The 25,543-nt window shown below is 38.2% G+C and overlaps 1 protein-coding gene and 1 pseudogene across 5 annotated transcripts in view; both read left to right on the forward strand.

Moving 5' to 3' along the window:
- Positions 1–25,543, forward strand: part of CSNK1G1 (casein kinase 1 gamma 1) — a 197,740-nt gene that overhangs the window by 42,677 nt on the left and 129,520 nt on the right. The gene's annotated exons all lie outside the window — the stretch shown is intronic.
- Positions 1,853–2,342, forward strand: LOC132360429 (large ribosomal subunit protein eL19-like; annotated as a pseudogene).

Consider the following 25,543-nt stretch of genomic DNA (forward strand, 5'->3'; position numbering starts at 1 on the left):
TTTGGTAAAGGACACCCCTTAGGAAGGAACTTTGAAAGGGTGAAAGAGAAGAATCAGGAAATGAAGTAATTTTAGAACCCTAGTGTAACAGTATCTTACATTTATTATCAGTTAATAATAGGTGTGTACATTTATTATACTTTATTTCCAGTGACGTAGGAAACTATCTTTAAAAGAAAAAATTTTCCTACTATTAAACGTGTACAAATGATGGATTTATTTATTTATTTTAAAATTTTATTTATTTGGCTTTGCCAGGTCTTAGTTGCAGCACGTGGGATCTTTTTAATTGCGTTATGTGGGATCTTTTAGTTGTGGCATGCGGGATCCAGTTCCCTGACCAGGGATGGAACCTGGGCCCCTGGCATTGGGAGCACCAAGTCTTAAGAGCTGGACAACCATGGAAGTCCCTGGATTTATTTTTTTAAAAAAGCTTAATAAAAACATGGTTGAGCTGACAAAAAAACTAAGATAAGAAACAAAAAGAGAGCCCAAATGCAGAGGTGTTTGCAAGCACTTAATTATTGTTGCCCTAGGGCATCTGCTAGTTCCTGATGACTTTTTTTTAAATATATATATATATATATATTTAAAATTTAATTAATTAATTAATTAATTTTTGGCTGCTTTGGATCTTCGTTGCTGTGTGCTGGCTTTCTCTAGTTGCAGTGAGCGGCAGCTACTCTTCTCTGCAGTGCGCAGCCTTCTTATTGCGGTGGCTTCTCTTATGGCGGAGCACGGGCTCTAGGTGCGTGGGCTTCAGGAGTTGTGGCACACAGGCTCAGTAGTTGTGGCTTGCGGACTTTAGAGTGCAGGCTCAGTAGTTGCGGCGCGTGGGCTTAGTTGCTCCGTGGCATGTGGGATCTTCCCGGACCAGGGCTCAAACCCGTGTCCCCTGCATTGGCAGGCGGATTCTTAACCACTGCACCACCAGGGAAGCCCGCTTGATAACTTGTGTAGTCAGTTTTTAAGAGGTACTCATGAAACTCAGGAGACAAGAATAGAAGCTATGCATTAGGGAGTCAGGCTAGAGATCTACCTTCCTAAAACCAGAACCCACAAAAGGCTATATCCCCAATGGGAAAAGGAGATAGAGAAAAAAAAAAATGACCCTAGCAAAGAGAGTCAGAAAACTTATCCTTCTTAGCGTTAGCTATGCATAGAGGGAGAACGAGGTTTTTCCTGAATATTTATAATTAGAAATATGTCCTCATAGAGGTTTAGGACCCCACTACCTGTGTGTTTTCAAAAAAAAAAAAAATCTTTAAGCTGAGATTCGTTTTGAATGATTACAGTTTACTTGGTATTATGCCCAGACAAAGACAGAAGTGAATTCAAATCCCTTTTAGAGGAACATCCTCTCGAAGTCCTCAAAGAACTGCCAAAGATATTAATCCAGAGAGCTTGAGCTCCTGTAAAAAACCACAAAGCATATGAGGAAATGGTCACCATGAGCAAAACAAAATACCAAAATCAGACTCACAAAGGTTTCAGGTATTATCTTACTGGATACTGAATATAAAAATAAATGTGCTGGGACTTCCCTGGTGGTCCAGTGGTAAAGAATCCATCTTCCAATTCAGGGGACATGGGTTCGATCCCTGATCAGGGAACTAAGATCCCACATGCCGCGGGGCAACTAAGCCCGTGTGCCACAACTACTGAGCCTGCATGCCTCAACTAGAGAGAGAAAACCTGCACGCCACAACTAGAGAGAAGCCCGTGGTGCCGCAACGAAAGATCTCGCATGCCGCAACGAAGACCCAACACAGCCCAAAATTAAGAAAAAATTAACTAATTAATTAAAAACAAATAAATAAATAAATGTGCTTTCCTTTTGCCACTGTGGCCGCAGCCATGAGTATGCTCAGGTTTCAGAAGAGGTTTGCCTCCAGTGTCCTCTGCTGTGGCAAAAAGAAGGTCTGGTTGGACCCCAATGAGATTAACAAAATTGGCAATGCCAACTCCCGTCAGCAGATCCGGAAGCTGATCAAACATGGGCTGATCATCCGGAAGCCTGTGACTGTCCCTTACAGGGCTTGATGCTGGAAAAGCACCTTGGCCCGCCAAAGGGCAGGCATATAGGCATCGGTAAGCGAAAGGGTACTGCCAATGCTTGAATGCCCAAGAAGGTAACCTGGATGAGGAGGATGAGAATTCTGCGCTGCCTGCTCAAAAGATACAGTGACTCTAAGAAGATTGACCACCACATGTATCACAGCCTGTACATGAAAGTGAAGGGTAACATGTTTAAAAACACGCAGATTCTCATGGAACATATCCACAAGCTGAAGGCAGACAAAGTTTGCAAGAAACTTCTGGCGGACCAGGCTGAGGCCTGAGGTTTAAGATCAAGGAAGCACTGCAAGCACTGTGAAGAGTGGCTTCAGGCCAGGAAGGAGGAAATCATCAAGACTCTGTCCAGGGACTTCCCTGGCGGTCCAGGGCTTCAGACTCCGTGCTTGCAATGCAGGGGGCGCAGGTTCAATCCCTGGTGGGGGAACTAAACTCCCACATGCCAAGCAGTGTGGCCAAAAAAAAGACTCTGTCCAAGGAGGAAGAGACCAAGAAATAAAGTTCTCCCACTCTTCTGTGTACATAGTGGCCTTGGCAATTACATAGATCACTCATTCAATAAAAAACAAGCCTTTATCTGCCTACCCCCCAGCCAAATGTGCTTAATATATCTGAAGAAACAAATGGGAGAAATGAAAGTATGACTCAGGAACAAGGGATTGTCCAAAATAATTAGAATCTAGAAACAAAAAATAAAATAATTAAAATCATAAATTGAAGGGCAGGTTTAACAGCATATTGACTTGAAAAGAGAATTAGTGAAGTGGGAGATAGATCTGAAGAAATAATTAGGAATGCTGTACAGGGAGAGAAAAGAGAAAATATCAGTAAGACACAGGAGAAGGACTGAAAAGGTCTGAAGTACACCTGTGGGAAGCTGAATAATGGCCCCCCTAAAGGCATAGAACATATTCAAGTTTCATAAATATTCTGTGAGAGCTTGAAAAGAATGTGCATTTTCTAGTTTATTGAGGGCAGTGGTAGTTAAGAGAGGAGAAGAGCCTCAGAAATTGAAAACTGTCAGTGGTTTAACATTAGCATACATAGCCTTGTGCAGTTTGACCTTTGACAGCTGTCAGCAGGCAGTACTGTCCCTTCATGTTTCCTTTGCTTTAACCTTAATAAACTAATTACAACTCCCTCATCAGACTAGATCAGTGGTTCTAAAACTTTAGCGTATATCAGAATCATCTGGACGGTTTGTTAAAACACAGCTTGCTGGGCCCTCCCTCCAGAATTTCTAATTTAGTGCAACTGGGTGGGGCTTCAAATTTTCCATTTTTAACAAATTCCCAGGTGATGTTGATGATACTCACCTAAGGACCATGCTTTGAGAACCACTGTAGAGACTACTTACCTTGACTCCGATCCTTTGTACCTGCTATTATTTTCCTGCAACTATCGATACTTTTCTTTTCCCATCTTATACTTTTTTTCAGCAGCCCCCCGGTTTAAATCTCTTTCTTCTTGGAAGTATTTTTAACCACAAAGTTGTCAGATGTCTCTTGTCTATGCTTCCTTATACTCACAAATACCTTTTGCACATCTGTAAGAATCCTAATCATGCTCTTTTAAAAGCATTAAGAGTTATGTTTTGTGTTTGTATCCCCAGAGTCTTTGTACCTGGTATATAAAAAGCAGTCAATAAATACTTGTTAATAAATAAATGGGCTCTTGCCATCCGTATTTTGATTGTGTTATGTAGGAAGAAACAATTATGGAAATTTATCTAAGACTATGTATAACACAGTGTTTAAAAAAATTATACATTGTATATTCAGAAATATACAGTTAAATACACTTTGGGAAGGTAACCTGAGTTTGGAAAGGTTCGTTCCTTTTGTCTTCCTGCCATTTCATGTCATTTGCTGGAACATAAGGGTACAGGAATAAAGATGGTGAAATGAGAAATGGACTATTGCAATGGATTTAATAAGGACAAAATAAAGAATTAGGCCAGTGGTTTTTCCTTAATTCATTGTATCAGTCTGAAAGCAGAATTACTAGGATATATTGTATGTTATTAAGGGATTTGACTGTACAATTGTGGGAGCTGGTCAAACAGTCTGTAAAGCTTTGAGTCTGTAGCTAGAGCTTGAAGTTCACAGGCAGGTAGTTGGTAAGAGAAGATGAGAAGTTGGAAGCCATGAGCGCAAGCTAGAACTGACAAAGGCAGACTAGAATGCTTATCAGTTGCCACTGCCTTCAAGCTTGCTGATGTAGTTATCCTGCAGGAGAAGCTAGGCATTCTTACTTAAGGAGCTAACGCGTACTTGGCCCAAGAGAAAGAGAAGCTGAAGGTGGATCCAAAGGAAGGTGGAGTCATTGTAGACCTGGGCTGCTTCCATACACCAACAGAGTGAGCTAGCAGATAAGTGACAAGATGTGTGAAAGCAGTAAAAGCACCTAGCCCGGCATTCTGAGTGTAAAAACCAAAATGTCTGCTGCTTCACTTCCACTCTCCAGATCCTGGATGAAAATGTCTTTTGTGGCTCAACCACAAGGGAGGAGAAAAAGGGAAACGTTTCTGAGAAAACTTTTTATCCTAGCTAAGTTGACACATTACAGAAGCCATCACACACTTTAGAGATGTGTATATACACTAAGTAAAATTTTCAGTACTTTTCTATCACAGTGATTTTCTAACTTCAGTGCAAAAGAATCATCTGGGGAGCTTATTAAAATGCAGACCTATGAGCCTTGCACCAAGATTCTAAATTAAGCGGGTCAGGAGTTGGGGGCCAAAAATATTTGTTTTTATAAAGAATAGCAAAGGCGTGGAATTTTTGAACCACACTTAGAAAAATGTTGATAACAAATATTAGAGTAATGATTCTCTAGCTGCGTATTTAAAAAATAGCAGGATATTTTATTAAAACCTTATTAAATCAGGATATCAAGAGGCATGGGTTCTGGTTTTGTGTAGTTTTATATTTTACTAGCGATTCTGCTGTGCAGCCACAACTGAGAACCAGTGTTTTGTAGCAATAAGGGGTTCAAAGAAAATACTCAAATAAAAAGGGTAGGGACCTAGTAAGTGGGTTTGAGATTGGTCTGCATTTGTTTTGCGTAGTGATGTTTAATGAATTAGTGAAGACTGTATTTGATCAAAGTATCCTTTCCACCATAGTCACACTTGATTCTAGATGTAAACTAGATTACACTAGCTGTAGCAGCAGCTCTTGGAGAATGGAGTCTGGGGGCTTACCATATTCTGTCGTCTAATCCTCTTTAGTGATATTGGTGTGAATTAACAAAAATAGATGAGTACAGCTAGAAGTTTGAGTTAAACTTTGTCCTATTCAATCCTGTTTTCTTTCAAAACTAGGAAAATATGTCAGAGTCTTGCTGACACAAACTTATCATGTGCTATGGATATTTCAGCCTTCTAACCTTTATTCAACTTCAAGTTTTAGGTGCTGTAGGCTTAATCTTAATTAACAGGTCTGATTTTAATAGCAGTGCAAGTACAAAGTGGAAATTAAGATTCGTTAACCTGTTAATCAGTTTACAGATTCACACTACTAATTTAATTTCAGATACTGGTTTTCAGTAAACTATGTAATCGTATTCAGAATTGTTATAGAGATTTTCTTTGAAATACGCATAGATACTCTGTGACCGTTAAAAAGAAAAAAATGAAATATACTGACAGGAAACAAGTCCAAGATATATTAAGTTACCAAAAACAAAAAAACACCAAAGCTCTGAAACTTTTGGTTTGTATAGTAATTTTTTTTTAATATTTATTTATTTATTTGGTTGCATTGGGTCTTAGTTGCAGCAGGCGGGCTCCTTAGCTGTGGCATGCAAACTCTTAGTTGCAGCATGCATGTGGGATCTAGTTCCCGGACGAGTGATCGAACCCAGGCTCCCTGCATTGGGAATGTGGAGTCTTAACCGCTGCACCACCAGGGAAGTCCCTGCTTTGTGTAGTATTATCCCATTTCCTTCCTTCCTTCCTTCCTTCTTTCTTTCTTTCTTTCTTTCTCTCTTTCTCTCTTTCTTTTCTTTCTCTCTTTCTTTCTCTCTCTCTTTCTCTCTCTCTCTCTCTCTCTCTCTCTCCCTCTGTCTCTCTCCCCCCCCTTCCTTCCTCCCTTTCTTCCTTCCTTCTTTCTTCCCTCCCCTCCTCTTCCCTCCCCTCCCCTTCCTTGCTGTATGGCATGTAGAATCTTAATTCCCCGACCAGGGATGGAACCTGCACCCCTGCAATGGAAACACGGAGTCTTAACCACTGAACTGCCAGGGAAGTCCCTCCCATTTCTTTATTTCACTTCAAAAACTGTACATGTTAAACAATGTTATATGGTTAATTGATTTTTAACAAGGGTGCTGAGACCATTTGATGGGGAAAGGACTATCTTTTCAACAAATGATGATGGGAAAACTTGATATACATACACAAAAGAATGAAGTTGAACCCTTACTTACACTATACACAAAAATTAACTAAAAATGGATCAAAGACCTAAAGTTGAGAGCTAAAACTATAAAACTCTTAGAAGAGTGCATTGGGGAAAAGCTTCATGATATTGGATTTGGCAACAATTTTATAGATATGACATCAATAAGCAACAAAAGAAAAAACAGATAAATTGGGCTTCATCAAAATTAAGAACTTTGTGCATCAATGGATACTATCAAGAAAGTGAAAAGATGACCTACAAAATGGGAAAAAAAAGTTGCAAGTCATATATCTGATAAGGGGTTCATATGTAGAATATTTATATAACTCCTAAAACTCAACAACAACCAAAAATCCCAATTCAAAAATGAGTAAAGAACTTGAATAGACATTCCTCCAAAGAAGATACACAAATAAGCACATGAAAAGATGCTTAAAATTGTTAGTCATTAGGGAAATGTAAATTAAAACCACAATGAGATACTTCATACCCATTAGTATGGCTGTTATCAAAAAAACAAAATAACAAGTGTTGGTGAGGATGTGAAGAAATTGGAAACCTTTTGCATTGTTGGTGGGAATATAAAATAGTATAGCTGCTGTGGAAAACAGTTTGGTGGTTTCTCAAACGGTTCAAAATAGAACTACCATATGACCCAGTAATTCACTCCTAGGTGTATATCCAGAAGAATTGACATCAGTGTCTTGAACAGATATTTGTACATTAATGTTCATAGCAGCATTAGTCATAGTAGCCAAAAGGTGGAAGCAAACCAAGTAAGTGTTCATTGACAAATAAATGGATAAACAAAAGTGGTACATACATAAAATGGAATATTATTTAGTCTTAAAAAGGAAGGAAACTCTGACACATACTATAACATGGATGGACCTTGAAAACATTATGCTTCGTGAAATAAGTCAGACACAGAAGGACAAATATTGTATGATTCCACTTATATGAGGTACCTTGAATGGGCAAATTCATAGAGACAGAAGGTGGAATGGAGGTTACCAGGGGTTGATGACAGGGGCCGGTGGGGGGAGTGGGAGGAGAGGGAATTATTGTTTAATGTATTCAGAGTTTATGTTGAGGGTGATAAAAAAGTTTTGGATATAGATAGTGATGATGGCAACACAACATTGTGAATATATTCAATGCCTATGAGTTGTATATTTACATATGGTTTAAATGGTATTATGTTTATTTTGCTATAATAAAAAGCAAACAAAAATGTTAGTACATGATTGGAAAGAACTTATCAGAAATCTTTGGTGGTGAGGTTTCACTTTTTACTTTGTATAATACTTTTCTGTGAGTTCTGATTATAGAAACACATGCTTATTAGAAAAAATAATCAGAAAACAGCAAGTATATAACAAAGATGTGTGTGTGTGTGTGTGTGTGTGTGTGTATATGTATAGGAAAATTTTGTCTAGTGAATCCAAGTTGTACGGATTGTTGATCATCTCCCCAATTAAAATTTTTGGGTGGGGGGCTTCCCTGGTGGCGCAGTGGTTGAGAATCTGCCTGCTAATGCAGGGCATACGGGTTCGAGCCCTGGTCTGGGAAGATCCCACATGCCGTGGAGCAACTGGGCCCGTGAGCCACGACTACTGAGCCTGCGCGTCTGGAGCCTGTGCTCCGCAACAAGAGAGGCCGCGATAGTGAGAGGCCTGCGCACCGCGATGAAGAGTGGCCCCCGCTTGCCACAACTAGAGAAAGCCCTCGCACAGAAATGAAGATACAACATAGCCAAAAATAAATAAATTAATTAATTAATTTAAAAAAGAAAAAATCTTTTTTGGGTGACTTGACTAGATGATTTTCCATAGGACAGGAGTCAGTTAAGTACCCTCACTAACAAGTTCATTGGTTATAGATATTTTCTAGTTTGTTATATCTGTATCAATTATTCTTAAGCTTCTGTTTTCATCTTGAAAAATTATTTTTAAAATGTATCAATTAAGGCATATATGCCATATCCAATACCTAATAGTCAGCTATTTAGTAGAGTTTTGTATAGGAATGTCTTTTTAAGTCAGAGATCGTAAGGCAACATGCTTTACACCTTTTTTTTGGCACATCCACAAAATGAAGAGGGTAGCTTTGGTCATTCAGTTTCCGCAGTATCTGTTCTACTTATTAGCCATTCTGGAATTCTTTCCTCAACTAAACCTGAAAAGAAATTTTGTTTTTAGTCTCATCTTTTATCTGATATCTTCTGTTCTGTTGAAAGTATTTATGGCTGTTTAGTTCAAGATACAGTATTAAATGAGGGAAATGTGATAATTTCCATTGCAGTTGAACAGATCTTTTTGTTCAAGTACAGACTGTCTTACTCTTTTTGTTGTAAGTACAGACTACAACACATATCCCAACTAGCTTCTGCATGCTCCTTGACACTGACCATAAGGAGAACTGGACCACTCTTTCATAGACCCTGGATAAATCCTATTCAAAGTATAATTTCCTATAAATGTAGAGTTTTTATAAAGGAAGAACTTCAGATTATTAGCTCTTGCCCCAAGAAGCATAGGAAAAGATGAGGCAGTATTTATATGAATAATAATAATAATTTCACCTATTTTAAATTGTGTGTGTAAGAAGTTTTAAGTTACTATTACAGGGACATGTAAACATTGTTCTTAATTCAATGTGGTAATTGAGTGAGGGACATAATTATTTTAATTAATTATTCATCAGTCAGAAAAAGTATTTTCATAAGACCCTTACATGTCTTCTGAAAGCATCATAGATCACAAATTGAAAATTTCTGTGAAACTTTGCTTCTCACTAGTTATTTTCCCTTGGGAAATTAATTATCTAATTAATTTTCCCTTTGATTTCCTGTGATAGAGGGATGACCTGTCTTGTGATGGGAGAAGGGGCTAAAAGGAGGGAATTAAACCAATGATTGATTTATTGTTTTAGCTGTTCGAATAGCTAGTTGTATAAATTCTGAAGCTCATAATTTCATATAATGTTTTTCCTTTAAAACTCTTATAACACAGATTAGTAAAAGTTCAATCGATTAGAACAGAGAAAGCCTAGAATGCCTGGATTTAGGCAGCAGGATTGACTTCTGTTTAATTGAAGATTATGAAGAACTTCTAAACTTTTCAAAAGTTGTTTTATTTTGAACATTTACTATGCTTAAAGTACTATGGGACATGATGAAGAAGAAATGGGTTTTTGCTCTTAAGAGGCTTACAGTATATTAGGGTAACTAGACTTGTATTATGGTCGTTCTTTTTTTCTTGATCATTTAAAAATACAAAACTGATATCCTTAATATTGTAGGGAATAGAATGGGCTCTTTCTATGTCAATAGAACCTGTGGCTATTATAAATGTTTTACTTTCTATAAGAAGCATATTCAGATAAGTACTGAGTGCAGGTTGCATTTATGCTGATTCCAGTAGACTTCCTGGCCTTAAATAAGAAAGAAAGGAAGAAAAAAAGGAAGTGTGTAGAGTGCTGTTGATGGATTTTGTGTAAGTTGTGATTTTTGTTGTTTTATAATTTCTTTGTAATTAGAATAGTGAAATGGAAGGAAAGGATCTAGTAAATTGAGGGTACTTATTAAGTAAATTTCAGTTAATTGGAAATAGTCAATTCAGTTAAACATTTATTCATTCTACTCTGTTTTGGCACAGTGCTTGACACTGCAGGTACGTAAGACAGCAGTTCCTGGTTCCATAGAGTTCCACAGTCTAGTTTAGTAGACAGGTAAAAAATAGCCACAATTAATTGGTGTAGCAACAAATGAATGTATGAACTAAGGATATTATTATTCATTTACGTGTCATAAACTTATTGAGCAACTACCCTGTGTTCAGTTCAATGTTGGCACTGTGAGTACAATGACAAACAAGAAAGATTTGCTCCTCCATTGAAGGAGCTTACAGGCAGGTTTTATTTTGTCCCTATCCTTAAGGTTTTGAAATGAAGTAAGTAAAACAAGACAGGAAACAGCAGGAGTAAGCTGACTCTCTACACTGGAAGAACTCAAATCAGAATATAGTTGGTGTGACAATCTGATATTCCCTTGATCAACTGAAAAGGTTGAAATTCTCATTTCCCCCATCAATATTGGAGGGACTCTCTACTACTTAGCTTGTGATAGGGTGTTTTTTATACAGTGATAATTAGATGAAAAGTTACTTTAAAGCTTAAAAATTCAACCACGAAGTAAATATTTATGGAGGAAACATACTAGCTCTTTGGAAGGTAGATAGGGGTGAGGCAGTCAATGGAAAGAACTCAATCCGATAATTATTTGGGACTGTCATCAAGGCTGCCTATTGGTGTTCTGTGGCCTCTTATGCTTATTGTTCCTGTGTTACTAAACTGCACTTATCAAAGCCCTTATTTTAAAAAATAAATAAATAATTGCAAGAAAAATGACGATTCAGGACCTTTGTGACTTTATGCCAATGAGAGGTGTTTGTGGCTCTTCATTACTGGCTTCATTGTGACAGTTTTAGTGTTTATGTTTCTTGAACAAAAGAAAAGCTAATCGGCTCAGTGAAAATTATTATGTTTTTGTTTTTTACCATAACTTGGCTTGAAAAAAGTTTTAGTGTGATAGAAAAAGAAAATCCTTTCACCAGATACTGAAAGATATTTTTTCTATTAGCCTCTGCTGGTTTATACTTCTCATACAGGGTGTGTTCTAAAATAGTAGTAGATAGAAGTATTTGAAACAAATGTTTGTTTTCTTTGTAGATTGTCTTAACAAAGCAATTCTTGTAAAATAAGTCAATAATCTAAATCTCTGTATTAACACTTCTGGAAGTATCATTAGGGAAACCACAGAGGGAAATAATATTGTGATCTCTAGGTTTACCTTAAGCTAGAGAAAACCAGGTAATTGTAGGAATCAGCTTTTTGGTAAACGTCATGCTGTCATCTGTTACAGTAGATAAAAGATTTCAGTAGCTCAGCCCTTGTTGATATCATTGCCTTAGTTTTAAGTTAAAAGTGTCTCTTTCCAGCTACTTGAATGAGATGCTCTTAGAAAATAGTACTCCTTGTGTTTTACTCCTGAGATGTACATGCTAGGATTTCTTTATTCCTTCTTCCTAAGTAACTTTAGCTCATGTTTAAGCTGAGTATGTAATCTCTGAAAATAAAGATGAATTTCCTGGTCCTATAATAGCTATTATATTAAGATTTATTTTTTTTAATATAAATTTATTTTATTTATTTATTTTTGGCTGCGTTGGGTCTTCGTTGCTGCGTGCGGGCTTTCTCTCGTCACAGCGAGTGGGGGCTACTCTTCATTGCAGTGTGTGGGCTTCTCTTTGCATTGGCTTCTCTTGTTGTGGAGCACGGGCTCTAGGCATGCGGGCGTCAGTAGTTGTGGCACAGGGGCTCAGTAGTTGTGGCTTGTGGGCTCTAGAGCGCAGGCTCAGTAGTTGTGGCTCATGGGCTTAGTTGCCTCGTGGCATGTGGGACCTTCCTGGGCCAGGGCTCGATCCCATGTCTCCTGCACTGGCAGGCGGATTCTTAAGCACTGCGCCACCAGGGAAGTCTTATATTAAGATTTAAAAGTTTGGTAAATTAGTATAAGTTGTGTTTATCAGATGAACTGATTTTAATGCGTATAAGTCAACATGTTTATCAGCTGATAAGTTTTACATGTTTTCAAAATTAAGCATAAAAGTATAATCTTTTTTATGACATTGAAAGTACTTTCCTTTTGCAATCTGTATCTTAAAACACAGTAAAATTAACTGAAAACCAAGGTGCAGCTGTTTTCTTTCATGTGAATGAGGTGAGGTGTGATGTGATATGATGAGATATGATATGGTGTGGGTGAGAGCTTTGGAATCAGGCAAATCTGAGTTTAAGTTCTCTCTCTGCCATTTACTTTTTTTTTTTTTTAAATAGAATTATAGTTGATTTACAAAGTTGTGTTACTTTCAAGTGTACAGCAAAGTGATTCAGTTATATATATATGTATATTCTTTTTCAGATTCTTTCCCATTACAGGTTATTACAAGATACTGTTTTGTTTTGTTTTTATTTTTTGGCCATGCCACACGGCATGTGGGATCTTAGTTCCCCAACCAGGGACCAAAACCGCGCCCCCTGCATTAGAAGTGTGGAGTCTTAACCACTGGACCACCAGGAAAGTCCCAGGTTATTACAAGATATTGAAAGTAGTTCCCTGTGCTATACAGTAGGTCCTTGTGGTCCTTGTTGTTTATCTATTTTATATACAGTAGTGTGTCTGTTTATCCCAAACTCCTAAATTATCCCTCCCCCCTCTTTCTCCTTTGGTAACCGTAGTTTGTTTTCTATGTCTGTGAGTCTATTTCTGTGTTGTAAATAAGTTCGTTTGTATCTTTTTTTAGATTCCACATGTGAGTGATATATGATATTTGTCTTCCTCCGTCTGGCTTACTTCACTTAGTATGATAATCTCTAGGTCTAGCCATGCTGGTGCAAGTGGCGTTATTTCATTCTTTTTCATGGCTGTGTAATATTCCATTTGTGTGTGTGTGTGTGTGTGTGTGTGTGTGTGTGTGTGTGTGTGTGTGTGTGTACATATATCATGTCTTCTTTATCCATTCATCTGTCGATGGACATTTAGGTTGCTTCCATGTCTTGACTGTTGTAAATAGTGCTGCTGTAACAGTGGGGTGTATGTATCTTTTCGAATTAGAGTTTTTGTCTTTTCCAGATATATGCCCAGGAGTAAGATTGGTGAATCACATGGTAACTCTTAGTTTTTTAAGGAACCTCCATACTGTTCTCCATAGTGGTGGCACCAATTTACATTCCCACCAACAGTGTAGGCGGGTTCCCTTTTCTCCATACCCTCTCCAACATTTATTATTTGTAGGCTTTTTTTTTTTTTTTTGGCCACACCCCACAGCTTGTGGGATCCTAGTTCCCTGACCAGGGATTGAACTCGGGCCCTCCGCAGTGGTTGGAATTCCTATATTATTTGTAGACTTTTTGATGATGGCAATTCTGACTGGTGTGAGATGATACCTCAGTGTAGTTTTGATTTGCATTTCTCTAATAATTAGTGATATTGAACATCTTTTCATGTGCCTGTTGGCCATCTGTATGTCTTCTTTGGAAAAATGTCTATTTAGGTCTTTCTGTGCCATTTCTTAGCTGTAGTAATGTTAGGCAAATTAGTTAACATCTCTAAACTTTATTTCTCCCATGCGTAAAGTGAGAATAATAACACCTATCCCATAGGATAGTTGTTAAATATGATAACCCAGGTGAAGTGTCTTGTATAGTACCTAGTATGCAGTAGGCAGTCAAAAGATGCTCTTATTACTGTAAAAAATTCAGAGCTATGAACTAAACCCTAAAGTTATGATAGTTAAAGGTAGCTGTAATTATGGAGCTTTAGAAACCTTTATTTAAAATAGTTGTGAGTCTAGTGCTCCCCAATGTTAATTAATTTTTCATACAAATGGTTAGATAATCTTCTGTGATTTTAGGACTGTAGAGTTTTTCTTGGTCTGAGGTAACCCACCTCAGTAATGTGAGAATAATGTAATGCTAATAGCTGTCAAGTTGTGTGAATTGTCTTTTAGGCTTGAACTCCCCACTTTGACCTCCTCCAGTTAGTGGAATTCCGTTATCTTTCCTTACTGAAAATAATGAAAGATGAAGCTTAAGGCTAAACATATACAATTACAGAATTCAAATAGCCTCTTGTGCTGTGCTGCTTCTGAGTTATATAACGTAACTAGAGCCATATCCCAGTGAAGGTAAAATATTATTGAAGACCACTTGAATTTATGTTGTTCCATTATCCTTAAAATAAATACTTGTATTTTATTACAACTTAGCTGTAGAGGATGATTACAGGAAAAAGTGTCCACTGTTCCAGATATCGCAAAAATTGGAAGGCCCAAAGGGGTTTTGTATTAAATTTTGTATTAATCAAGTTCTTATGGTTCAGATACTTTTATATGTTCAAAAGTTACCCTGCCTAAGACATTACAGAGCACTGGGCTGTATAAAAATAAAATTTACCTTACACATTAATTCAGCAGCATCCTCTTGACAAAACTCCCATGTATTTATACATGAAAATGTGGTCATATTTCCTAAAAGAATAAATTTGCAATAATCCTTGCGATAATCTGCATTTGTTGCAAGTTAGCGATGAATGTTAAGAACCACTGAAGAATTTGGATAGGGTTCATTTATAATCTCAGCCTACAACAGTATGCTGTCTTAGGGCAACCATACCCATCTCTTCGTATAGGGTTTGGTAATCAGTATGGTGTTTATAAAAGCACAGTGGTCACGGGCTCTTGAGTGAGGATGTCAGATATCCTAGCTCCACTGCTTTCTAGTTTTGTGATCTTAGACACCTTACTTGGTTTCCTCATCTGTGAAATGAGGATGATAGTAGAAAATATTACTATCTCATAGGTTGTGGAAGAATTAATGAATTAATATGCATTTAAAGCACTTGAAGAGTGTCTGGCACATTAAGGGCCCAGTAAATTTTAGATGTTATAGTTGTCACTGTTCTGCAGTGTGACAGATGTGAACCTTTTCGAGTTTTTCATTATGTTCTATGAAGTGTATGCAGAGAATGATAAAATCGATGGGGAAAGAGTGGCTATGTATTAAAAGTACGAGATGGAATCTTCCTTTTGCATTACCACGTAAGCTATAAAATGAGAGAATAAGCAGATAAAGGCCCTTTGAAGGAAAAGAGAGGAGCAAATATAACTTTAAACATTCTAATCAGAAGGGTGAAGTTGCTTATTTGTTTAGCCAGTGATTAACAAACAATTCTTTGAGAGTGGACAAAAGTTGAATAAAAATAGGATAGTATTTGTATATAATGCCATTGCAGATTTTCAACAGCAGTTCTTCAAAGTTACAGATAAATACAGTGGAGCAGTGAAGATTCATTCATGACAAAAGCAAGAAGATAAAAGTGTAATGCATTTTATATTGCTGTGATTAGAGTGGAGCCCTATCTTAAACCTGAGAGTAACTGAGTTTAAAAACTTGATGTATCATGTGAGAGTATAGTACGTGACTGAGATGAAAAAGACTTAGATGTTGGCACCTTTGGGAGGAAAAAAAACAAACAAAACAGATTTCTTTGTGGCTACTTGATGCATAAAACTGAGAAAGAGAAATCCGAAATATGGGAACATTCATGTTATAAGCCTTTATGCTCCATCCACGAGAGGAGAAAAACATGTTACACAAAAATGTTTACTACTTAGGGTAATTAAGGTGAGAAAATGGAATAAAAATACAATGAAATGTTACATAAGATCTACTTAGAGCCCAGCAGGCACTCCTGTGAGACCTGTTACTGCCTTATATGGCTTATCAATAAGTTAGGGGAAATACAGGAAGAGAATTCAGGCTTTATGTATAGCATCATTACAACCCCAACTCCCCCTCCTTCTTCCCCATCCTATTGGCTGTTTTTCTTGCTCAAGGGAATTTTAATGATATGATTATTTTATAATGAAAATACTTTACCAATATTAGTGTTAAGTCTTTGACTAGGTGCTTTGAAATGAAATTTGCAGTGTCTGTGGCCTTAACCTAGCTCAGTACCAGAGATAGCTATATGTGTCATCAGACAAGGGACTTACGGTAATTTTATTTGATGTGTCGTAGACTTTTTCCTTTATAAACCCATCTGTTCGTCATATAAATGTTTGCATTATCTAATGTGGAATAACTTTATTTTGAATGCTGCTCATTTCCTTAGAATAATACATTATATTCTTCTCATTTAGATCTGAAATTAAGAAATGGGAATTTTGCCTTGAATAAGAAATGGAAATGAATTAAATTTGTCTAATTAATGATACTATAATATTCTGAACTTCTCTGTTGAAAGCACTGTCGTTATTTCAGCCTCTCACTTTTCATATTTAGTCTTGTTTTTGTTGCTAGAGTGAACAAGGTACTTTTTAGTTAAACATGGTACTTTTTTCTTGTTTTGTGAGTTCTCCTTGTTTTAGGCAACATAGATTATTTAAGCTGAAGGCTTTAAAAGCTGTGTTTCATTTTAACAATTTTATACCAGAGGCTACAAACTGGTATCTCACACATTATGGGATATTTTATTGTAATTTCAGTGTTTAGCAACTCATGAAAAATCAGAGCTGGCAACATTGGACCTGTATTCTTATATGGCAAGACTCAGCAGGAGCTGAGAGGTAGCTGTGCTTTAGATGGGATGCCCACTATTCACTTAACCACCATACGCCTTTGCAGTAGTCATCACTCTTTACATTAGATATCCAGTCCAGCATTGCACTTTCTGCATCAATGTGTTTGTTTTGTGCCTGTTTCAGTGGAATTATCTTGAGACTCGTAAAAAGCCCTGGTCTACTTAGGCCATGGCTTACAGTTTTGTTGTGTTTGGTTTTTTTTTAAGTCTTTAGACAAGCAGTATTTTCCTTTTATGATTTTTATTCATTCAAGGGAAAGGTGTTATATTTTATATATTCCTATAACATGAATACAAGGAGGTAAGCATGATAAATTAAGCTAACTTTGAAAAAAACTTACAATAGTTTAAAATCCAAACAAGTATTGCTTTCTTAAAGTAATCACCTCGAGAGGCCAATTCTAAAAGTGCTACTCAAAACATTTTTGTAAAAAAATGGTGGTATATTTGTTTTAAATATTCTCAGGGATATCAGTTTTTTATCCTTGGAGAGTAGATGTATTTCAGTAATACTTGAAAGGTATATATCAATATAATTTGACAAGAAAATTGAACGTGACAAATTTTATGAAGTAGCAAGAAGTTAGTAAACTCAAAGTCTAATGGGTGACTATCTGGCTAAAACCAGATTTTATCCACCTTCATAGTACATTTGAACATTTGTTCAAAGTAAATAGTTCTCCAGGAAATAAGATATTATAAATGTAGGTTTATACCCATTAACCCTCAACCTTAACCATCCCTTCCCCCCCGCCAAAAAAATAGAGTATAGTGAATTAGCAATAACAAAAAATAATACTAAAGCAAAAATAATGTAGAAAACTTCATCAGGGTGATGAAAACAGATAACAGACCTAATTTAATGCCATAGATTTAAAGGACTGTCTTCCAGAAACAATATACTTTGGATCAGATTGAAAGAAATTCAGCTGAAATTATCCTTTCCAAGAGGATAATACACTATTGTCAGAACCACATGACATTTGAAAACCCTTACTAATATATCACAGGAGGAAGAAAGTTAGGTACATGGTTCATTGTGTCTTAAGGCCACAACAGCAAAGTCATAAAGAAACTATATATAATTTATTCATATTATTTGTAAAAATATTTATATAAATACATTTTTTCCCTCCTCTCTGATAAAAGCTTTTAATATCACAATTGGCTTACTTCTACATGAAGAAGTCTCCACCAAATTGACATGAACAAGATTTAGAGGTGAGGGCCAAGGCAGGAGAAATAGTCTTATAAGATCTTTTCCTCAGCTGTATAGCAGTTGCTTAAGCCCTAGTTCCCTGTCCATCCCTGTCAGGTAGTGAAATAAATGAACCAATTAGAGAAACTGATAAGTATTTATCAGGTAAACAAACTCAAGAAAAATCAATTGTAGCCACTAATTATAGGCTAAAGATAGATCCATTTTGATATCTCTCAGTTCAAAAATTATTTTTAAAACAGAGATATGCTTTAAATAGATGAATTGTATGGTATGTGAATTACATCTCAATGAAGCTGTTTTACTTTTTTTTTTTTTTTTTTGGCCGCACCGCGAGGCTTGCAGGATGTTAGTTTCCCAACCAGGGATTGAACCCAGGCCACGGCAGTGAAAGCTCCAAGTCCTAACCACTGGACCGCCAGGGAATTCTCATCCGTGAAGCTGTTAAGAAAAAGAAAACCCAAATCCCACGGAGAAATTTTGCCACAAAAAGAGGGCATAGATATAGTATTAAGTGATGAAGAACATCAGTGTGGGAAATAGAAGAAATTTTAAGTCACTCAAGGGAGGGAGAGTTAGGCTGGCTCCCTAGCAAAAAAATTTGTGGGCATACTTAAAAATCACCACACACTTCTGTGTTTTATTGTTTCAGGAGGACAGTTGTGAGGCCAGTGCACTTTTGACTCAATGGGGCTGAATGGGTGAGTAAGTGAGTGCAGCATCCTTTGGTAAGGGTGGCAGATGGGAGAGAGTGCAGGCTTTGGGCATGTGGCTGGCCTTGACTGTGTGACCTAGTCAGTGAATATGAACTCTGTGAGCTTCAGTTTCCTTGTCTATGGCAAGGAATATTTAAGTCCAGGTTAACTTCACTGAATAGGTCACATAGCACCCAGAGTCAGTCATTTTAAAAATGTAAATGTCTTTTATAAACCTAAATCCCTTTTTTTTTTTTTTTTTTTTTATTAGCACCTTTAATTAATTATTTATTTATTTATTTGGCTGTGTTGGGTCTTCGTTTCTGTGTGAGGGCTTTCTCTAGCTGCGGCAAGCGGGGGCCACTCTTCATCGCGGTGCGCGGGCCTCTCACTATCGCGGCCTCTCTTGTTGCGGAGCACAGGCTCCAGATGCGCAGGCTCAGTAGTTGTGGCTCACGGGCCTAGCTGCTCCGCGGCATGTGGGATCTTCCCAGACCAGGGCTCGAACCCGTGTCCCCTGCATTAGCAGGCAGATTCTCAACCACTGCGCCACCAGGGAAGCCCCCTAAATCCCTTTAAATATAAATGTCACTCCCCTCTTTTAAATGCTTAAATGGCTTCTCATTGCAGTATTGCGACCTATAAAATCTTGAATAATGGACTCCTGCTACCTCTTCACCTGTAATCCCCTGCCTTGCTGGTCTTCTTTTACCAAGAACCTTTCGCTACAGCCCTTTTCTCTTTCTGGAGGCTCTGTTCCCAGCTCTTGACATGGTTGGCTCCTTCTCATCCTTGAGGACACTATTTAAATGTAGCTTCTAGTAAAGGCCTTAATCACCCTCTTTCTAAACTCTCCCTTTTGACTTCCCATTATCTTCAGCAGGTCTTTGTTTTCTTTGTAACATGGCCCAGATTTGTAGTTCTTTTATTCATGTGGTTGTTTGTGATGCCCCCTGTAGACTCTAAGCTCTGCGAGCACAAGAACTATATATATGTTGAGTTCACTGTTATATCCTCAGTGACTATCGTAGTTTTAGGCAACATAGGAGACACTCACTAAATGTTTGGTTGAATTAAGAACTCCACTTTGAATAAATATATGTGCTTGTACTTTTCCTTTTTGACAACTGGAAATGGTGCAGACTCCTTCAGTAATTGCCATAATTCCTTAAGATTCTTTTATTAGAAATAATATTTTAAAACATATCTGTGTATCTTTTTTTTTTTTTTTTTTCCTTTGGCCACGCTGCTCGGCTTGCGGGATCTTAGTTCCCCGACCAGGGATCAAACCCATGTCCTGGCAGTGAAAGCACCAAGCCCTAACCACTGGTCCGCCAGGGAATTCCCTTTTTTTTTTTAAGACTTCATTTCTTAGAGCAGTTTTAGGTTCATGGCAAAATTAAGAGGAAGGTACAAAGATTTACCATATACCCCCTGCCTCCACACATGCATAGCCTCCCCCATTATCAATATCCTTCATCAGAGTGGTACCGTTGTTACAATTGAGGAACCTACAATGACACATCATAATTATCCAAAGCCTATAGTTTAAGCCTATAGTTTAAGCATCTGGTGTATTTCAAAATAGTTTATTTTTTCCTTCTCCTGCTGGAAGCACAAGGGGATTTTTTTCCGTGCTGTACGTTACATGGATTTGGACAAATGTGTAATGACATGTATCCACTGTTATAGTATCATACAGAGTAGTTTCACTGCCCTGAAAATCATCTGTGCTCCATGTATTCATCCCCTACCCTTCCCCCTGGTAACTACTGATCTTTTTTTTTACTGTCTCCATAGTTTTGCCTTTTCCAGAATGTCACATAGTTGGAATCATACAGTATGTAGCATTTTCAGATTAGCTTCTTTCACTGACTAATATGCATTTAAGTTTCTTCTGTGTCTTTTTGTAGCTTGATAGCTCATTTCTTTTTAATGTTGAATAATATTCCATTATCTTGAGGTGCCACAGCTTATTTATCCATTCAACTTCTGAAGGACATTAGAGCCCTTAGCCTATTAATAATAGTTGTTTTAAATTCCTAGCCTGATAATTCCATCATTCTTGCCATGTCTGGTTCTGGTACTTGCTCTGTCTCTTCAAATTGTGTTTTTTGCCTTTTAGCATGCCTTGTAATTTTTCCTGGATAGCCAGACATGATGTACCTGGTAAAAGAAACTGCTGTAAATAGGCCTTAGTAATAACGTGGTAAGGTGTAAGGGGAGGGGAAACATTCTGTAGTCGTTTGATTAAGTGTGAGTCTTTTAGTGAGCCTATTCCTCTGAACTGTGAGCTTCACAAGTGTGTCTCAGTTTTCTTCTCCCTGCTTAGGTGGGACAGGATGGCGAGAGTGGTTTGGAGTTTGGTATTTCCCTTCTATCATGTAGAAGGCTAGAGGGGACTGGAGTTGAGTAGTTCCCTTCTCCCAGGTCAGTTAGGCTCTGACAAATACCCCAGCAGCTTAGGCTGTGATTAACTATTTTCTCCAGAGGGCAGGTCTCCTTAAAAACAGAGTCCTGGGCTTCCCTAGTGGCGCAGTGGTTAAGAATCTGCCTGCCAATGCAGGGGGCACGGGTTTGAGCCCTGGTCCAGGAAGATCCCACATGCCGTGGAGCAACTAAGCCCATGCGCCACAACTACTGAGCCTGTGCCCTAGAGCCCGCGAGCCACAACTACCAGCCCACGTGCCACAACTACTGAAGCCCTCGCACCTAGAGCCCATGCTCCACAACGAGAAGCCACCTCAGTAAGAAGCCTGCGCACCGCAACGAAGAGTAGTCCCCGCTCGCTGCAACTAGAGAAGGCCCCCATGCAGCAACGAAGACCCAACACAGCCAAAAAAATAAAAATATATAAATAAAATAAATAAATTAAAAAATAAATAAAATTAATAAAATTAAATTAAAAAAAAAAAGAGTCCTCTGGAATATTTCAGAATAGTTCATTTTCCCCTCCCCCGGCTGGAAGCTCAAGGGGAATTTTTTTTCTCTGATATTTGCTGTGGGAACCTGGTTGAGCTCTTGGAGGCAAATGTCACAAAATTGTCCCTCCTATGATAGTGTCCCCTGGAACTTTTAACTCTTAGAGATGTCCACACTGAGCCTCCAGAAATTTGTCAGTTACAGTTCAGGTTTTCCTACCCCGGCACTGGTTCCTGCCGAGTATTCTGAGTCTACTCCAGTAAGCTGTGATTCCCTGTTTTCACCTGTCTCTCTCCAATCTTGGCATCAGTGGTTTGCCCTATGTTCTCGCCTCCTGGATCCAAGAACTGTTGATTTTTCAGTTCCTTCAGTTTTTTTACCTGTTAGAGTGGTGACTTCTAAGCTCTTTACATGTGAAACTGGAAGTTGTAAGTCCCCTGTATATACTTTTCTTTTCCTTCCTCTCCTCTGCTTTCCTCTCCTTTTCTTTCTTTTATTTTTCTTTACTTTTCTCGTCTTTCCTTTTTCCTTTAAAACCAATTTAAATATTTTTTTCTCCAGTAAAAGATATGGTAAGTTTCAGGAATATCCCTTTTTTTGGTAGAAGGTGAATCAAATGGAGGGAGGTAAATTGGTGTCAAGGCTGAGAATAAAAATGCAGATTTCTGGCTTTGGTCTTCTACTTCACCAACTGTGTATCTATGTTAAATAGGCTGTTTTTGCATGGCTTAGAAAAATACATAGGATAATACTAGTGATAATGCCAGAGAAGCTCCCAGATGACAATACTTAGAATTGGATTTAAAACAATACCAGTGTCTTGGTCATAAGTTTTTATTTTCTGATGCCGTCATATACCATCTAAGATGGGTAAAAATTTGGGTCATAGTTTTCTAATGGCCTGTGCCTTTTCTACAATAACACATTGCATATAATTAAGATAGGATATAGTTGTCATGGTACTTGGGATTATTATAATTTTCTCTCTTCAGAATGATGTCAGGAATTATGATCTCTTAGATCAACCTGTTCAATCTGTTCTTTGGTTGAAAACCAAGATTGAGAACTCATTTATTCATTTATGTATTCCTTTATTTATTAAATATTTGAGAACCTACTATGCCAAGCCCTATGAATAAAATGGTGATGACACAGTTCCTACCTTCACAGAGCTACTAGACAAGTGAAGAAGCAGTTACAGTCACTGTGGTTAGTGCTACTTGTGGATGTTAAAAGAGTATATAAGAGGAGCCCAAAACACAGAATCGAGTCAAAGGAAAAGTTTTCCAGAGAGAGAGGCATTTAAAGTAAAAGCTAAAGAGGAGCATGAGTTAAGTAAGGAGCAGAGATACAAGGCGGGTCCAGGCCAAGGGTCCTTTGGTGAAAATGAAGTGAGTTTGGTGTTCATTAGCACATAACATAAGGGAATGATTAACTGAAATGAAGCTGTAGAGGTAAGCAAGTGCCAGGTCAGGAAGGACTGTAAGCCTTCCCAAAGGGCATTGGGAGGCTATTGAAGACCTTTGAGTTGGAGGATGACATGATCAGACTTGCATTTTTGAAAGTTCCCTCTGGCTACGGTGCTACACACTTGGTATGGAGAGGTAAGGGAGTTGAGAGGAGAAACCTGGAAGCAAGGTCAGTTAAGAGATTGTTTCATCCCTGTGGGAGAATGGTTTCTTTTCCAGAGTGACACTAATGAAGACTAAGAGAAGCTTATAGATTTGAGTGTTCTTTAAGAGCTAAAATTGACAGTTTCTCTGTGTCTTGTTTAGGTCACTGGGTAGATGGTTAGTTGTAGTGTTCATTGAGGTAAGAACCCAAGAGAAGAAAGTAGGTTGAGGTTTTCTTGGGGACAGAGGGGTGGTGGGAGAAGTGGGAGCCAAGAGAAGATGAGTTCAATTGGGACTATTGAAATTGAGGTGTCTGAATTTTCTATGTTGAGGTAGAAAAATTGAGTATACATATCTCAACTGAAGGAGTATATAGATCTCAACTGCAGGAGAAAGGTGTTAGGGGGAAATACAAATTAAGACTCATCAGCACGTAAATGAACACGTGATAGGGATGCTTAGAACAATACAGCAGTGCCTGGGAACAGCGTCTTTTACATAATGGGCACTTACTAAATATTTGTCAAATGACTAGAAGCCATGGGAGTGGTTTTGAGTGAGAAGAGAGATAGGCTTGGGCCAGTATTGGGAGGAAATGAAGCAATTTAGGGACAGGCTGAGGAAGAAGGAGCAGTGAGAGACAGGAAAATCTGGACAGAGTGACAGCATGAATCCAGAGGGGAAAGAATATTTTAAGAGCAAAAGGTTGCCAGTGTCAGGAGAACAAGAAGATAAGGACTGAGAAGTGTTTCTTGGATTTGGTCTCAAGGATGTGGTTACCTGAGGGAGGAGAAAGATGTCAGTGGTTTGGAGGGATGGGATTAAAAACCCTATTGCGGCAAGTTCAGGAATGAGGAAATAGAAACAGTGAGTGAGGGCAGCTCTTGCAGTTTGGTTGTGAAGGGTCTGTGGGGAGAGAGAGAATGGCTGCCAGACAGGAAATAGTGATCAAGGGATGGGTGTTAGATCTTGTGGGGTTTTTTTTTTTTTTAATAAATTTGTTTATTTATTTATTTTTGGCTGTGTTGGGTCTTCGTTGCTGCGCGCGGGCTTTCTCTAGTTGCAGCGAGTGGGGGCTACTCTTCGTTGCGGTGCGCGGGCTTCTCCTTGTGGTGGCTTCTCTTGTTGTGGAGCACGGGCTGTAGGCACGCAGGCTTCAGTAGTTGTGGCACGCGGGCTCAGTAGTTGTGGCGCACGGGCTTAGTAGTTGTGGCTCGCAGGCTCTAGAGCGTAGGCTCAGTAGTTGTGGTGCACAGGCTTAGTTGCTCCGCAGCATGTAGGATCTTCCCAGACCAGGGCTTGAACCCGTGTCCCCTGCATTGGCAGGCGGATTCTTAACCACTGCACCACCAGGGAAGGCCCAATAAATAAATACTTTTTTAAAAAGTTAAAATCCTTTTGCAGTCTCTAATGTGAATATAGTTTGTGTGTACTTAAAAAGAAATCCAACAGGATACATAAGAAACTGAACACCAGGTAATCTCAGAGGAACAGAATTAAAGGGCAAAGAATGGAATTTTAAATTTCTATTTTATACTTCTGCATTCTAAATAATTTAAAATAAGCAACTACTACTTTAATTATTAAAATTTCTATCTTGCCAGTTAATAGAAAGAAAAAACCTTATGATGAAAATTCCCTTGATTTTCTAACACCAAACCAACAAAACATGCCCGTAAAGCTACCTGTCTTTACTTCACCTTCTTTCTGTCTCATATAGGAGAGGTGGCCCTCCTGTCCAAGGCAAATCACTTATATAAATTTTACTGTATTATCTCTTTCTCCTATAACTTTATCCTCTTTCTCTCTGCTGACTTCCTACAATGAGCATTAAATATGTTCAAATCCTTACCATTAAAAACACAAGATCTGGACTTCCCTGGTGGCATAGCAGTTAAGAATCCGCCTGCCATTGCAGGGGACATGGGTTTTATCCCTGGTCCGGGAAGATCCCACATGCCACAGAGCAACTAAGCCCATGAGCCACAACTGCTGAGCCCACACACCGCAACTACTGAAGCCCATGCACTCTAGGACTTGCGTGCCGCAACTACTGAGCCCGCATGCTGCAGCCACTGAAGCCCACACGCCTAGAGCTTGTGCTCCGCAACAAGAGAATCCACCACAATGAGAAGCCCGCGCACTGCAGTGAAGACCCAATGCAGCCAAAATAAATAAATAAATAAATAAATAAATTAATTAATTAAATAGTAAAAAATAAAAATTTAAATAAAATTTAGTTGCAATTCCTTTGACTCTTAAATACCATTTCAACAATCCATAAATAAGTACAGAAATTCATGAAAACTGTACTAAAATATATAAGAGACTCATATCACATACACATAAACTTTATGCCCTTAGCTAAATAAATAAGTAAATAAAATAGTGAAGCCCATCCCCACCTA

Source organism: Balaenoptera ricei, chromosome 2 (genome assembly GCF_028023285.1).
Source record: "Balaenoptera ricei isolate mBalRic1 chromosome 2, mBalRic1.hap2, whole genome shotgun sequence".
Taxonomy (NCBI): Eukaryota; Metazoa; Chordata; class Mammalia; order Artiodactyla; family Balaenopteridae; genus Balaenoptera; species Balaenoptera ricei.